Source organism: Tasmannia lanceolata, unplaced genomic scaffold (assembly GCF_043159265.1).
Source record: "Tasmannia lanceolata isolate RefF3 unplaced genomic scaffold, GAP_Taslan_0.1 ptg000024l, whole genome shotgun sequence".
NCBI lineage: Eukaryota > Viridiplantae > Streptophyta > Magnoliopsida > Canellales > Winteraceae > Tasmannia > Tasmannia lanceolata.
In genome coordinates this window covers 9994445-10011095 of record NW_027518701.1, presented here as the reverse complement: position 1 = coordinate 10011095, position 16651 = coordinate 9994445, and the positions used below count along the sequence as shown (strand labels likewise).

At 36.1% G+C, this 16651-nt stretch overlaps 1 long non-coding RNA gene across 3 annotated transcripts in view; it reads right to left on the bottom strand.

Moving 5' to 3' along the window:
- Positions 1 to 452: 452 nt before the first annotated feature.
- The window catches only part of LOC143857357 (uncharacterized), a 28044-nt gene continuing 11845 nt past the window's right edge, over positions 453 to 16651 (bottom strand). The window contains exons 3-5 of one of the 3 annotated variants that reach the window (XR_013238630.1): positions 14231 to 14365; positions 13539 to 13592; positions 453 to 581 (exon numbers count right to left, since the gene is read on the bottom strand). This is a non-coding gene — a long non-coding RNA (uncharacterized LOC143857357). The remainder of the gene's footprint in view (positions 582 to 13538; positions 13593 to 14230; positions 14366 to 16651) is intronic. The other 2 variants (XR_013238631.1, XR_013238629.1) reach the window with 2 other exon arrangements.

The following is a 16651-nucleotide window of genomic DNA, read 5'->3' as shown; positions in this document are numbered from 1 at the left end:
TTTCTACATCGGAGGGTTGGGATCATCCTTTAGAAATGATTTTTTGGGCACAACTTATTTACATTGTGGCCCATCTGATGGACGATTTGGATCATGCTATAGTATGGTCCCGACAGTACATTTTGGAAAATACAGGACTATAAGGGCTTACACCATGTAAAGTCATGAATTGTTTACTTTCAAAAAGATGAACGTATCCAAGAATAGAGGATTCTGCACTACTAAAGCATTCCTCTAATTTTCCTCAAATCACTGAATAATGTCTATGAAAAAATTGAGAGCATAAAAATACCTCCTTTCACCAACGAGAATTCTCAAGAGACGAAAATAGCTGATCACTCTGATAGCCCCAAAGCTTAGCTAAGCATCTCTTCGCTCTGATCTTGGTAGTTCCAAAAAAGAAATTCCCCACAAACCCACTAAATTACTATTTAATATTTAAGAAAAAAAAGGAAATTCTCAATAAACCCACCAATTAAATTACTATTTAATATTTTTGGAAAAAAGAGAGAGTAAAGAAACATGCATACCTGCCTTCACCAAGATGAACTCTCCCTGTTCAATGGTCACTACTTTGATCACTGTAATAAATAAAGATTGTTTTAGTATTCCCAACACAATTTAACGTACACACGCACATATAGATGAAAGATAGATACGTACAGACACACCTTCGTGTTCCATCACTTACATTTCTTATTTTTTATTTCATTCTATTAGACTTCTATGTCCCCAAATTGCATAACCAATTTTTGTTTTTTAATTGTTTCATTTTCAAAAGAAAAGAGATAAACACATTTACACATGGGAGAAGAGAGGATTGTGCACTACAAAAGCATTCCACTAATCTTCATAGTTCCAAAAACAAAAATTCCTGAGAATCCAAGAAAAAATATCTAAGAAAATATAGAGTACAAAAAAGGAAAATAACTATTTTCACCAGTGTGATCTCTCGAAGATGAAAATAGCTGGTCACTCTGATAACCTCAAAACTTTGTGAAACATCATACACATCTCTTCCTGGCTTTAATGGCAAAATATAAATTTTTAAAAAAATAAATAAATAAGGAGACAATATGTTTTCCATTTGCTAGGCTGTAAAGCCGAGGGAATCGTCCTTTGCTTTAGTTCATTAGTCGTTTCTTCTCTTTTGAAGACTCTATTTTTGACACATCTAAAGCACTGATAAATTACACTTACAACCGTACACTTACACTAGTAATAATGGGCAACATAGCAAAGTTAGGGATGTAGTTGATGACTTTATTTCTCTTTTTATGTTGGGCATTATTGCTATTGTAAAGCACTGAAAGAGAAATAAATCTAAAAGGATAAAGAAAGAACTTGCGAGTGGCACTGGGCATTCTCATATACTGCATTATTGCAAGCGTGAGGTAAAGGGTTTGGATGTTTTTTTGCCTCTGTATTTAACGTTTTAGTGTGACTGGATGTTCTCAATATCTCATAAAGTCTCATAGTGGAAGACATATCCCTTATATTTTTAGACTTTTTTTTCATCATAAAATTTGTGGGACCATTATTTTTTTTCCGGGAAATGATATATTCGTCCCCTTTACTTAGTGTAAAAGGAGTGAGTGGTCACAATTAGAATATAAGGGTGGCCGAGGGAAGAAAATGGGGCTAATTTATCACTTCCCCTTTCTTAATACTTCTTTTTAGAATAGAGAACGTAATTTGCCATATTTTATATCACACCACGAAATGGAGAAACTACTAAGGATTATTGTAGTAAGAGAAGCCATTTCCAAACATCAAGGTTGAAATAGAAGCTACTTTTAATTCTGAAGGGGAAATGATACCAAAATCTCTTGACAATGTGAGATCCCCATTATACTTCACCGATGCCATATCACTATGTTTTCTCTTTTTCTGATACCGTTTAAGTCCACTAATTTTTCTATCATAAGTTTAGGTACTCAATACCCTGTACAAACCATCCGATTCACATAATTTGGCTGTTCTTGAACCAGAAAGGCATTATAATGCTGTGACTGGTGAGAAAAAGCTGGCTATAAAGCCCTATGGTTGCTTGCCATAATGTGGTGCAATCAGTTTTGGTAGGACTCAAAATGAACTAGCCAGCTAAATCATTTTCTCAAGACAAATTTCTTTCCTAGAAGCATACAAATTTGATACAGGGAGCGTCTAGTAGTAACACAAGCTGGAGATCAACACAACCAACAACTAAAATAAACTCATGGGGGTTTGAAAACACATGCCACCATTTGAAAAGAAAAGAAAAACCCAATTTAAGACGTGAAATGAGCAAAGCTCCTTCACCCATGTTAAGGAGCTAATGCTCTCCTCACAAGTGCTCTCTCCACAAGTGATGTCTCAAAAATAAAATTTATTCAATCTTTCTTTCCTCATGCCAAAGTCAAAACTAAAGAATAGCAACCCTAAATACTTGACCTATACCGTATTCGTAAAATGCCCATAACTTGCTCAAATAAAGTCCAAATCGTGTGATCTTAGGCTAGTTAGATAGGTAATCGAAAAACCTTTCCAAAGATACCAAAATCAAGCCAAAATAGCAAGATTTAACGCCAAAAAAATGGGACACATAAAATGATGAAAATTAGAAAATAAAGAATAAAGATTTGTTTCGCATTGTCGTTCTGCATTATTCAACCCCGCTTGAAGAAAACTCGACATCAAGTTTAGGCCATCATCCTCTAAATCTAATTTTCGGCGTTGCACTAAACTTCTATTCTTTCTTTCTTTTTTTCATCTTCTCTTGACCCCTTACATGATGCCTAGCCATGAAAAAGGGCTCTCGAAGGCACTCTCAGATCCATGGGTATCTTCTTAAAGATGCGGGCTTCGAGTAGAGCTAACTATGTGAGAGAGTCTTCACTTGTTGTTGGACTTCTTCATTCTATGCGGCTAGATCATGTTGTACGATGTTAGTGCAACAACTTCTTCATGCCGTCGTGAATGCGTCGGAGATCTCCCGTGCTCTGATACCAACTGATGCAGAGAGCATCGACCGGCAACACAAATTGGAGATTAACACAAGCATCAATTAAAATAAACTCGTGGGAGTTTGAAAACCGATACCACCGTTTCGAAAAAACTCCAAATAACACTTGAAAGTAGCGAAGCTCCTTCACCCACGTGAAAGAGCCAATGCTCTCTTCGCTAGAGATGTCCCAAAAATAAATATTATTCACTCTATAACTTTATTTACTCATGCCATTACAATATATAGAAAGTCAAAACTTAAGAATAGCAACCATAAATACTTGCCTAACAATTATTTTCTATCTTCTATCAAAAGTAATAATAATAAAAGCAAGAAATATGAGTAAAATAATCTTTAAATAGAAATCCCATAATTGACCTATACCATATCCGTAAAATGCCCATAAATTGCTTAAATCAAGTCCAAATCACGTGATCATGGGCTCGTTAGATAGGGAATCGAAAAACCTTTCTAAAGATACCAAAATAAGCCAAAAAAGCAAGATTTGATGCTAAAAACATGGGACAGAAATAAAATGACAAAAATTTGAAAATAAAGAAGTGCTGTCGTTCTGCATCATTCACCCCCGCTTGAAGAAAACTCAACCTCGAGTTTAGGCCATCGTCCTCCAAATCATTTATTTTTCGGTGTTGCACTAACCTTCTATTCTTCTTCTTTTTCATCTTTTCTCGATCCCTTACATGGCGCCTAGCCATGAAAGGGTCTCTCAAAGGCACTCTCAGATCCATGGGTGTCTTTTCATGGATGCGGGCTTCAAGTAATGTTAGCTATGTGTGAAAGTCTTCACTTGTTGTTGGAGTTCTTGGTTCTCTGCGGCTAGATCAAGTTGGACGATGTTAGGTGCAACAACTTCATCCCGTCGTACATGCATATGCGATCTCTTGTGCTCTTATACCAACTGATGAAGGGAGTGTCGAGCGGCAACACAAGTTTGAGATCAACACACGCAGCAACTAAAATAAACTCATGGGGTTTGAAAACCCATGCCACAGTTTGGAGAAAAACTCCAATACAACATGAGAAAGGAGTGAAGGGCCTTCACCCACATAAAATAGCCAATGCTCTCTTCAAAAGTGATGTCCCAAAAAAAAAACTATATTCAATCTATATATTTCTTTCCTCATGCCATTACAATATATAGAGTCAAAACTTACGATTAGCAACCCTAAATACTTGCCAAACAATTATTCTCCATCTTCTATCCAAAGCAACAGAAATAAAAGTAAGAAATATGACAAAGATAATCCTAAAATAGAAATCTCGTAATTAATTTATACCATATTCGTAAGATGCTCATAACTTGCTCAAATCAAGTACAAATCGTGAGATCTTGGACTCGTTAGATAGGTAATCGAAAAACCTTTCTAAAGATACCAAAATCAACCGAAAATAACAAGATATGATGCTAAAAACATGGGACACAAATAAACTGACAAAAATTAGAAAAAAGAGAGTAAAGATTTGTTTCGCATTGCCTTTCTACATCAAAACTAGTTCAAATCTCTCATGACAATTCTCTGTTCTATTATTGGACAAGAACTTCATACAAGTATGGCAGTATCCACAAATAATGATCCTTAAAGTTGCAACTTTTCGCTGAAATTTTGATTTTTGTGTTCAAAATTATAACTTGAACCGATCCTATCATGATGATACTAATTTTTAAGAGAAGTTTGGTAAGGGAAATGTTTTCTCTTTTTTTTTTCCACATTTAAAAGATAACTTGAACCAACCTTATTTTATTCAATAAAATTTTTTGGCCGAAATTTCGGTAAAATATTTAATTAATTACAAAACATGTTTTTGTACATAGAGAGAAAGAAAGAGAGGGGGGCACGCCTCTTTGAGAGGGATGGGAAAAGGCACACGTATTAACTAAAGATTTTAGTAGGAAAAGAAAAAAAATGCAAGGTTTTCTCTTCTCGAGCTTCGCTGGCGGAAGGAGACGACCAAAATGGCTCTCTAAAAAGCGTACTCCAGCTGCTTAGAGAGGGTCTGTGATAACCTTCAGTCAGACAACTAGGAAGAGAGACGTATTAGATGGAGATGAGTAAAAAAATATCTCACAAATTAGAGAAAGAGAGAGGATACATATTAGATAGAGTTTGTCCAAGTCTCAATGCTACAGATTAGAAGACACTTTTACCCTTGCATATATGAATAGATAGGGATAGCAACTAAGGGTAAATCATAAAAAGAGAGGGAGAGAAAGAGAGACGTGTTAAATCAAAAATATAAAGCCGGGGGGCGTAAGAGGAGGCCAGTACAAGGAAATTTCGGGAAAAATGAAATTTTGACTGAAATTTCCGACGAAATAAAATACTAAATAAAATACTGTTTCGGGTATGGTACGTTTCGGTGTCGGTCCGGTCAAAATTTAAAACCATGTTTATCATTCAAAGAAATATTTTCCCAAGAATGAACTTTCCGTCAGAAATATTTTTCTTGCAATGCAAACGGGGCCTTTTGTTATAGGGCCAGCTGAGTAATTTAGGTGTGTATAATACAACTCTTTGTATGTGTTCCATTTTCACCTACAGTAACTTAGAAACTCTTTGGATATGTCCAAAAAAATATAATATTTTATATAAATGATTTTGTAGTTAAAATACGATTATTTGTAAATAATAAATATAATAGTTGAGAAATGAATAGTGCCCTCAAAGAGGCTTTAATGTCTAATTTAGAAGTCAGTCCCTGTTTGTTTGGGAATTAGAGAACCGATTGTGAATCCAAAACTAATAAACATAAATTGCCGCCAAGCAATGTTTTTTCAACCCCTCCTTAGGATGACGCGCCCCTTTTAACGTGAATTGACGTTAGTCTGCCCACAATTCACGATACAGGGGGTGCATCATCCTACAGGGTGTGAAAAAATCATCTCCCATTGCAGCCCAACAATCCGTTTGTTACTGACAATTGTTTCTCAAATTCAAAACAAAGATAGGCCCTTAGGTAATGAAGGTATTTTCTCCTGTTCATTTTAATATGGAAGAAGATGAAGCTATGAGAGCCCTATTATATAAATATTAGAAGCTTGATTCGGGCCCACTCATGATATTAATAGTTAGAAAAATCACGAATCATCCTAGCCATCCAATTAGTAGATGTTAACCGTCGATCATTTTTGTTTCTCAGTTTGTTTGACGGTCATTATCTATACATCGACCCAACAGGGTGCACTATCCTAACGATCAAGATCTCTGATCAGACGTTCCCAAACAGCGGATTTCTAGCTATTCTACTAATTGTATTTGATAATTTTCCTTGGATCTCACGTCACCACATGGATGTGATCTGGCCCGTTGATCTTTATTTTTCTGAACACATCTGATTGGCATTGGACCCACCTTGATCAGATGATCATATATAAGGCTTTTTTTTCTAGTACTGTCAAGAAAGCAAATGATTGTTTTTCCTAGTCGTAAGATAGTCTCTCAGAAGTGGGACCAAGACAACTAGGGCCGTCGATATGGTGGGCCCACCTTAGATTGCCCACGGACAAGAAATTCCACAATTTTTCGGTGGGGCCCACCTTCAATGGGATAGAGCAAAACAAATTTATCTGATGGCCCAGATTGTCCAAAAATTTACTTATATGGCCAATAAAAGAAGGGAAATGATATCATCACAACTATGTTTTGATATGAGCATTAAACCTTGTCGTTTAGTATTTAAAGAGTTGTCAAGGTTATTATGGTTCCCAAATAGCTATCACAAGCCAATTAAAAAAGAAAAGACAAGCCGAGTTTGTGCAATTATTAAACATGGTTGTGCTGATATCATTTTACTAGAAATAGTTTTGTTTAATCTTATATTAGATTTTTTTTAGTGAATTAGGGTTTCTTCTCTTATCATAAATTAGGTTTTTTTACTAAACTAGGTTTCTTCTCTGATGTTTTTTTTGTTTGAATGTTCTCATAATTTGTTTTTCCTTTTCCTTTTCCTCTTTTCTGATCTTATACTAGGTTTTTTTTCCTGAATTGGGGTTTGTTTTCTCTGATCTTATTCTGGTTTTATCATAGAAAGTTACTTTGGTGGTTTACTCATGTTCTTTGGTACTTTTCTATAATGTGAATTTTTGTTAGAAAAATAGTTTTGACTTAATCTTAAATTTAGATTTATTTTACCGAATTAGGGTTTCTATTGAACTAGGGTTTCTTCTCTGATACTATATTAGTATTAACTGAACTAGGACTTCTTCTCTGATCTTATATTTGTTTTTTTTCTACTGAGTTAGGGTTCTCTGATCTTTTTTCTTTTTTTTACTTAATTAGGGTTTCTTCTCTCTCTCTCTCTCTCTCTCTCTCTCTCTCTCGTATTCCAACTAAGGAATTGGTCCTTTCCTTTTTCCTGTTTTCCCTTTTCTGTTAATTTTTTTTTCTTGGAGAGATTGTGAGAAGTTTTTTTTTGTCTGAATGCTTCCTTTCTTTTCCTTTTTACTCTAAATTTGGATTTGTAAAGGAGAAATTGGTTTTGGTTGCTTCTTTGTTTTCTTTTTTTTTCTTTCCTTTTTTCTAATGTGGTTTTTTATCATTATAAGCTTCTTTTGATTTCCCTATTTTTTCTTTTGCTCCTTTTCTCTATTGTGAAGTTCTATCATGAAAGTAGGTAAGATTTCATCTTATGTTGGGTTTTTTTTTACTCAATCAGGGTTCTTCTCTGATCTCATGTTAATTTTGTCATCGAAAGTTATTTTTATTATTTGCCTATTTTTCTTTTGGTCCTTCTCTCTTATGGCTCTGTTTCTTTCGACATAAAATGGGCATAAAACGAATTTTATGGCTATTTCCCCACTTAAAAATGGGGGCAAACTTTTTTTAACACCCATCACATGTTTCGTTGAAAGAAGCAGAGCCTGTGAAATTTTGTTAGGAAAAAAGGTTTGGTATCATCTGATATTGGGTTTTTTTACTGAACTAGAGTTTATTCTTTGATCTTACGTTCGTTTTTTATCGTAGAAAGTTTAATATTATTTTTTTGTTTTCCTGTTTTGTTTTCTACTTTTCTTTATAATGTGAATTTTTGTTAGGAAAATAGGTTTGGTTTCATCCGCTATTGGTTTTGTTTTTACTGAATTAGGGTTTCTTCTCTATCTCATGTCAGTTTTTATCATATAACGTATCACCAACGTGAACTCTCGTCGTCGATGCAAAGATAATGCAGATGGTCGCACTGATGCCAATGGTCACACCGATAAACAAGGAGTGTTTTAATAATTATATTATATATTTCTCCACACCTTATATCCCTTCCATTTATTATTTTATGCCATTTTATTACTTTGGTCAAAGTTAACATAGATTCATACGTGCTATTTGGACTATTTGTTTTTGAATTGTTTACTTTCCAAAAGAAAAGAGATGAACATATCCAAGAATAGAGGATTCTATACTACTAATGCATTCCTCTAATCTTCCTCAAGTCACTGTCTAATTTCTAAGAAAAATTGAGAGCATGAAAATATCTGCTTTCACCAACGTGAATTCTCAAAGAGATGAAAATAGCTGGTCACTCTGATAGCCCCAACGCTTAGCTAAGCATCTCTTAGCTCTGATCTTGGTATCCAATTTTTTCGTAGGGAGATATCTCACCTTGTGAAACCTAATTGGAGACAATCTTTTCATGTAGACACATTAGCTTTGGTAAAATTTCTTGATCACCATGTTTGTATTTGGCTTACATTTTTTTTTCGATTTTTTATTTGTTGTGGTGATTCTGATGTAAAATGTTTATGGACTTGTATTGACTTGTAGGTCAAACAATTAGAAGCACATGAGATTCCATCGGAGCAAGCGGAGGTGATAACTGCAGTTATTGCCAATGCTTTAGATGACTGCTGGGACAATGTAGGTAAATCTTATGGTTTGAAAGTAGAGATGCAGCTGGTAAGTGTTTCTTGTTCAATTTTATTCCATTTGGTTTTTCCAAGTAATCTTGGTTTGTAATGAATATTGTCGAATGCCATTGTTATTATTAGATAGCTTTGAATATACAATGCATATTGTCGGCCAAAAATACTTCTCTTTCACTAGCACAAAAGTTTGTCTCTTCCGAAATGTCCTCCCAAACCTCCCGAATGTAGCTCTTTAATAACATACTCTCCAAGGGAGCATTTTGGAAGGCATAAGTGACTCTCCTTAAAGAAAAATCATCTTGAAGAAGATAATCGTCGTGCTTCCTTTCTTTGCAAAGCATCCAATTTTCACCAAAGTCTTCATCGTTAGCATACATGTCTCGAATGCCATCAAACCCTTCAAGTTGCACACTCAAGGAATTAAGAAGAGCTACTCTTCTACTAAGAGCATCCGTCACTTGTTGCACTTTCCACTCTTGTGCTTTAATTACAAAAGTATATTCTTGTAAGAAAGAAATCCACTTTGCATGTCTTCGATTTAGGCTTCCTTGATTATTGATTTGCTTGAGAGCTTCATGATCGGCATAATAAATAAACTCCCTTTGAACAAGATACGATCGCTAATGCCGACGTGCTTGAACAATGGCATAAAATTCCACATCATAAGTAGAGTACTTCTTGCTTCATTGAGCTTTTCACTAAAGAAGGCAATGGGATGTCCCTCTTGGCTAAGTACTCCACCAATGCCCACATGAGAGGCATCACAATCAACCTCAAACATCTTCTCAAAGTCCGGCGAAGCAAGCACAGGAGCACTAGACAAATTGTTCTTTATAAGTTGAAAACTCTTTTCAGCCTCCATTGTCCGCTTGAACCGATCTTTCTTCATGCAATCCGTCAAGGGGTTGATAGAGTGCTTAAATTTCTTATGAATCGGCGATAAAATGAGGCGAATCCATAGAAACTCCTCACTTCTTGCAAGCTCTTTGGAATTGACCATTCTTGGACAACTTTGATCTTCTCATCATCCACTCTAATCCATGTTCAAGTCAAAACAAAGCCTAAAAAAGATAGACTAGTTGTCATGAAAGAATTTTTGTGGTTTACATAGAGTTTTTCACCTCTAAAGTGGTTAGAACAACCCTCAAATGATCTACATGCTTACTTTTATCATGACTATAAATAAGAATGTCATCAAAATAAACAACAACAAGCATTCCAATGAAAGGGCGAAGGACTTGATTAATTACCCGCATGAAGATACTTGGAGCGTTGGAGAGACGAAATGGCATAATAAGCCACTCATATAAGCCTTCACATGTCTTGAAAGCGGTCTTCCATTCATCACATAGCTTGATTTGAATTTGATGGTAGCCACTTCTAAGATCAATCTTGGAAAATATCTTTGCACCGGCAAGCATGTCAAACATATCATCAATTATTGGAATAGAAATCGGTATTTGATAATGATTCGGTTAGTGGAATGACTATCCACACACATACGCTGTGTTCCATCTTTCTTTGGAGTTAGTAAGGCCGCCACCGCACAAGGGCTCAAGCATTCTTTGATGTAAGGACCGAACCACTATAATTCTTGGTGTTCATCTTCTTCTACTTCTTCCATCCTTCTCTCCTCTAATTGGTAACATCTTTACTTTGCTTTGCACTTTAATTCATAGTTAACAATGGTTAGTTATTTTTAATTCTTAATTGTTTGCTAAAATTTTTATAAACCTAATTCACCCCCCCCCCCCCCTCTTAGATTGCCTATTAGGATTTGGTATCAGAGCTCAAGGTTCTTACATAGATTTTTTATTTTTGAAAATTATTACAAGAGAAAATGATGGAGCAAACTAAAACCTCTACATCTACACCCATTGCCTCTTCTAGATATGCCAAAGGGCAATCCGTTACTAGATCCCCATTTTTTCATTGTTGAATACAAGAACCGGAATTAAGGGAGCATCCTTTCATTAGACTTATGGACAGTAAAGGAATCTCTTTAATCTAGTTCTTCATAGACAATAATACTCAAAAGCTTGAGATAGACCATACAACGCTTCGCTCTAGGCACCTAAAAGCATGGTCAATCTCTAATCAAATTGATTATTGATTGTTGAATACAATTAACCGGAATTGAGGAAGCATCCTTCAATTAGACTTATGGACAGTAAAGGAATCTCATTAATCTAGTTGTTAATAGACAACAATCCTCAAAAGATTGGGATAGACCATATAATGCTTCGATCTAGATACCTAGAAGCATGGTCAATCTCTAAATGGATTGTTGAATACAAAGAACCGGAATTAAGGAAGCATCCCTTAATAATGAAAAGGGGAGAGGAGGATTCCCAAACCCTGTAGCTACCCATTACCGGTTTTGTAAAGGAAAGTACAGAAAACTATAAATATAACTAGTTTATAGGTTGGTGATGCTCCAAATCATATGACATTCGGCATAACTCCGACGCTCGGTGGTATATCATAAGAGATTTCAGCATATATTGGTTAGGATTAGTTTCTGAAATGTCCCCAAGATTTCTCTCTCTAGGGTTTTCTAAAACCAAATGGAAAAAGGGTGTGAATACCAAAGAGGGAGGGGTGCTAAGGGCTTAAAGGAGTGTAGATAACAAGTAAATGTTAAAGGGGTATAAATATCAAAGAGGGGGAAAGAAAGCCAGAGCAAAAGTGGAGGAGTGAAAAGGAATGAAAATTGAAGGAGGGGAAAGCCTCCTTTTATAGACTTTGGTGGAGCTTATGGGACCACTAAAAAGTGGTTTTTGTTAGCGTATGTCGGGTTTTGGGGTATCGAGAATGGTTTTCGGGTTTCCAGGACTGGATTTCAAGTTTTGGGAATGTTTGGTAGTTTCAAAACAGTTGTTTGGTAACCCGAATTGATTTCCAGTTGTCGGAAATGGTCCCAAGCAGTAAAAAAGTAACTTTTGGTAGTTATGATTTTTTATGACTAAAAGATGGTCAATTGCTCTGGCTTGCTAGTAAGTGGTTTTTGGTTTTTAATGAAATGTCCTTGGTAGCAAGATTTGATCTTTCGTACCTAAGGAATATTTCTTCATAACCGATGGTAGTTTCTAGTTCCCAGAAAGTGGTTTCTGGTAACCGAAAGTGTTTTATGGGTCCTCAAAATGGGTTTCAGGTCCTTGGAAAGTTGGCTTCAAGTTCCCGATTTTTTGTTCTATTGGTTGCTTGACAAGTAGTTTTTTGCTCTGGGAAGGTTGTTCCTGGTAGCCAAAGTGGTTTATGGTTACCAAAAGTGGTTATGGTGACCGAAAGGTGGTTCTGGTTCTTAGAAATGGCTTCAGGGAGAGCTTTTCCTTTGTTTTGGTGATTTGATCTTCAGGATGTTGTGTTTGCTATAAAAAGAGGGTGCCGAGCTATCGAGCTTTATTCTTGGGACCTTTTTTTGACCAATTCAGGGTTCTTTCAAAAGGTTTTGGTTAACTCGGATGATTCTGGATGTAGGCTTGGTTGTAGGTGGTCTTGGGTATTGGGTGTCTTGGCTATTTGGGTGACTTTGTGTTCTTGAAAACCTAGAGAAATGTTGAGAGAGATATCGAGGGAAAGACCTAGAGAAGCTTCGGGACTCATCATAGGATTCATCATCGCAACAAACCTATCATTAGTCATGTCTTGACAAAATGGGGTGTCTACAAATAGCTATAGAAAAAATTTAATATCAACTCAACTAAAGAAAAAAACAACCTAAAGAATCCCACTCAGTAAAAAACTTCTAGAAGAATTAAGATAGACTTAGGTCGGCCCCACTAGTATGAATACTACTTCTAACATACTATTCGGTGGTCGATCGTCCCTAGATCGTTAGAGGATTGGAGTGGCCTTAAGATTGACGACCATTGTCGATTTCATATTTATCACAATGAGTTTCACAGGAAGGGTAGAGCTCTAGATGTTTTTAAGAGTAATTAGAAGCATAAGTCACATTTTATTTTGCTTTAATTGGCCGGATGAAAGGACTTAGTTTTTTAATCAGATAAGATAAGAAATGGCTGAAGTCTAGTTTTATGTGGAGTTAAAGTTGGCCGAAAGATGGAGATTAATTTTAGGAAAAGTAGAGAGATTTTTGCTCCAAAAGGTGGAAAAGTGGCGTTAAAATTCTCCTTCCATGTGCCTTTTTTGTAGGGGCAATATAAGAGAGAGAATTAAAATGTTTTTATGTAGAATGCAAATCAGACATATGATTTTGATTATGAATTAAAGAGAGAATTTCTTTCTAGTATTTCACATTTTGATGAAGAGGCATGATTAGTTTCCTGAAGGAAAGGAGAATGATAAATTAAATAACCACCAAGCATCCTTGGGAATGGGAAACTGAGGTCATTTTACTTTCACAAGAAAATACTATTTTGATGGCAACCAAACGGACTCCTAGTGGTCTTCATTAGAATGCTCAGTCGGGGTGCCCTTTACAATGAGACAAGCCGAGTATATTGTTAGTAGGCATACCTCATTATGTTACAATTAGTGGTTGTGCCCTACTAAAGAATTGCTATTTAATAGTTACGAAAGATGATATTTCCCATAAACTCGCTAAATTTTGTAATATTTAAGAGAAAAACAGAGAATCCCGCCCGGAAATCGACAAAATTTCAAATTAATATAATTTAAGAAAAAAAGAGTATAGAGAAACAAGCATACCTGCCTTCACCAACGTGAACTCTCCTCGATGCAAAGATGACGTAGATGATAGCTCTGATAAACAAAGTGTGTTTTAACAATTATATTATATAATTCCTCACGCCTTATATCCCTTCCATTTATTATGTTATGTCATTTTTTTTTACTTTGGTCAAAGTTAACCAAGATTCACACCTGGTATTTGTACGTTTTGTTTTTAAATTGAGATGTTTCATATGGTGTAAGCCCTTATAGTCCCTTATTTTTCCAAAAAGTATTGTACGGCCCACATCATAGGATGATCCAAACCATCCATGTTATGGAACACAACGTAAATAGGTTGTTCCCCAAAAAATATTTCCATAGGATGATCTTAGCCCTCTGATCTATAGAGGTTTCCATAATATGCAGTTCTTCTCTAGATCAGAGGGTTGGGATCATCCTATAGAAATGATATTTTGGGCCAACCTATTTGCATTGTGGCCGATCAGATGGACGGTTTAGATCATGCTATAGTTTGGTCTGTACAGTACTTTTCGAAAAATACGGGACTATAAGGGCTTACACCATATAAAAACTCATTAATTGTTTACTTTCCAAAAGAAAAGATGAACGTATCCAAGAATAGAGGATTCTGCACTACTAAAGCATTCCTCTAATCTTCCTCAAATCACTGAATAATTTCTATGAAAAAATTGAGAGCAGGAAAATACCTCCTTTCACCAACGTGAACTCTCCAAGAGACGAAAATTGCTGATCACTCTGATAGCCCCAAAGCTTAGCTAAGCATCTCTTCACTCTGATCTTGGTAGTTCCAAAAAGAAATTCCTCACAAACCCACTAAATTACTATTTAATATTTAAAAAAATTTGAGATTCTCAATAAACCTACCAGTGAAATTACTATTTAATATTTTTGGAAAAAGAGAGAGTACAGAAACATGCGTACCTCCTGCCTTCACCAACATGAACTCTCCCTATCCGATGGTCACTACTTTGATCACTGTAATAAATAAAGAGTGTTTTATTATTCCCAACACATTTTAACACACACATAGATGATATAGAGTTAGATAGATACACACACACCTTCGTTTGTTCCATCACTTACATTTTTTATTTTTTATGTCATTCTATTAGACTTTTATGTCCCCAAGATTCATATCTGGTATTTGGACATTTTGTTTTTGAATTGTGAGGTTTCATATGGTGTAAGGCCTTATAGTCCCTTATTTTTCCAAAAAGTACGGACCACATCATAGGATGATCCAATGACGCCGGAGCTACCTCGATGGATCCTCAAACCGAGTCTACTAGGCCCACTAGCCTAGGCCCCAAAATTAAAAGGTCCAAAAATAGAGTTGCAGTCCATGATTTTAGGTCATCTTTTGGGTCAAAACTGAATTTACTCAGAGCTTTGAACATAGTAAGCCATACATGGTTGGAAAGATCTATGAGTTTACTTTCCAATGCAACAAACGGTTCGTAAATCTGAGTTCTGTGGAGGGAATTAGTGCTATTTTTCTTAGAAGGGTTGAAGCTGCCTGCAACATACGAGTTTCAGCAGTTTTGGGTTTCTTTTTGCCTACTGTCCAACCCATTATTCCAAACGTTTTTGGATATGATTTAAGTTATTTTTTATATTATATTTACGCTTTATTAAGTCCCAAAGACCACAATTAAGTTTAGTAAGATAGCCTTAAGTATTAGTCAAAGTAACTTTAGTTTTCCTCTCCCTTCTTTCTTGGAACTTGTGCTGTCAAGATAGGAAATGTTGTTCAAGCCTTTGGAAATGCACCTATGGCTGGAGGGTTGTTCCATGCCTACTTAATTATTTATTTGGGCTGTAGAGAAGAGACTTTTGCAGAGAATTTGAATCAAGTTTAGCCTTTGGCGTGTGAAAAAGAAGGATTCCTTGTTGTGTTATTTGCTATTATCCCTTGGGTGGATTCCTTTGGTTGGCGGGCTGTTTCATCTTAGTTTTCACTTGCATTTCCTCCTCTCTTTTCCATTTGTTTGGTGTCATCCAAACCATCCATTAGGGGTGCAACTCGGGTCGGGTTGGGTCGGGTAGATGCTAACCCAAACCCGACCCCAACAACCATTTGCTCAACCCGAACCCGATCCGACCCAAGTTCAAACCCGTGTTCAACCCGACTGTAGACACTCCATTTTGACCGAACCCCAAACCCTGAAATCGAATAAAAATTCAGAAGTTAATCGCAAGAGTTTCAAAAATTCAAGTCCCGAAAATTCATGGAAGCATGTTCAAGTGTAAAGAGAACCCCCAGTTTCATTGGCCCGTCTTGCTCATTAGTGAGTGCCAGAGGAGTGCCCGCAAAGTTTAAGAAGAATTGGACGAGAAATAGCAAATAGGACTAGCTGAGTTTGTGCTATAATTAATGGTGAATTGAAAAAGTGGAGTGCATTAGTGAAGCAGGGGTGTGCCATTACTAATCCCTAGTGTAATAGCAAGAGCAAAATGTTCACCCCTTTTCTTACTTAGACCACCCTTATAGTGTATTAAATACACTAGAAGTTGCTGTCCAGGGAAGAAGGGAGCATATTCCATTTTTTTCAGACCCCTTCTCTTACCCAGCCACTTCCCTGTAGCAAAAAGAGTAGTCATAAAATGCACCAAATGGGAGGTGAATTAAGTGGTACATAGGGCTGTCCATGGAATGAAAAAAGAAGCAGATTTTATCATTTTTCTCATGGCCACTTTTCACTCAAGATCCCCCTGTGGAGTCTAAAGAAGGTTGTGAAAATGTATTAAAAGAGGGCTGTCCAGTGGAAAGAGTAGAGAGCAAATATATCATTTCCATTATATAAAAAGGGACTCTTGGCTGTGGGAGTTCATTTCTAAAAGAAAAATGGAAAAAGCCCAAGTGTATAAAACAGTAGAGAGTGAGGGTGTGCCAATACCAATTTCCATACACAAATTCGTTAGAGAGGAGAAGCCAAATGAGGAGGGTGAATTTACCAAGGCAAGGGGGTGTCCAAATCAGCATAGTCCTCATTTTTTTATATCAATGAATTAAGGTCTGTTGGGAGGGGAATCCGTTTTCTTTGTTTAAGAAAAGAGTGGGGCGTGAGTGGCAATACGAGTGAGAAAAGGGTTGAATTTGCTATTTT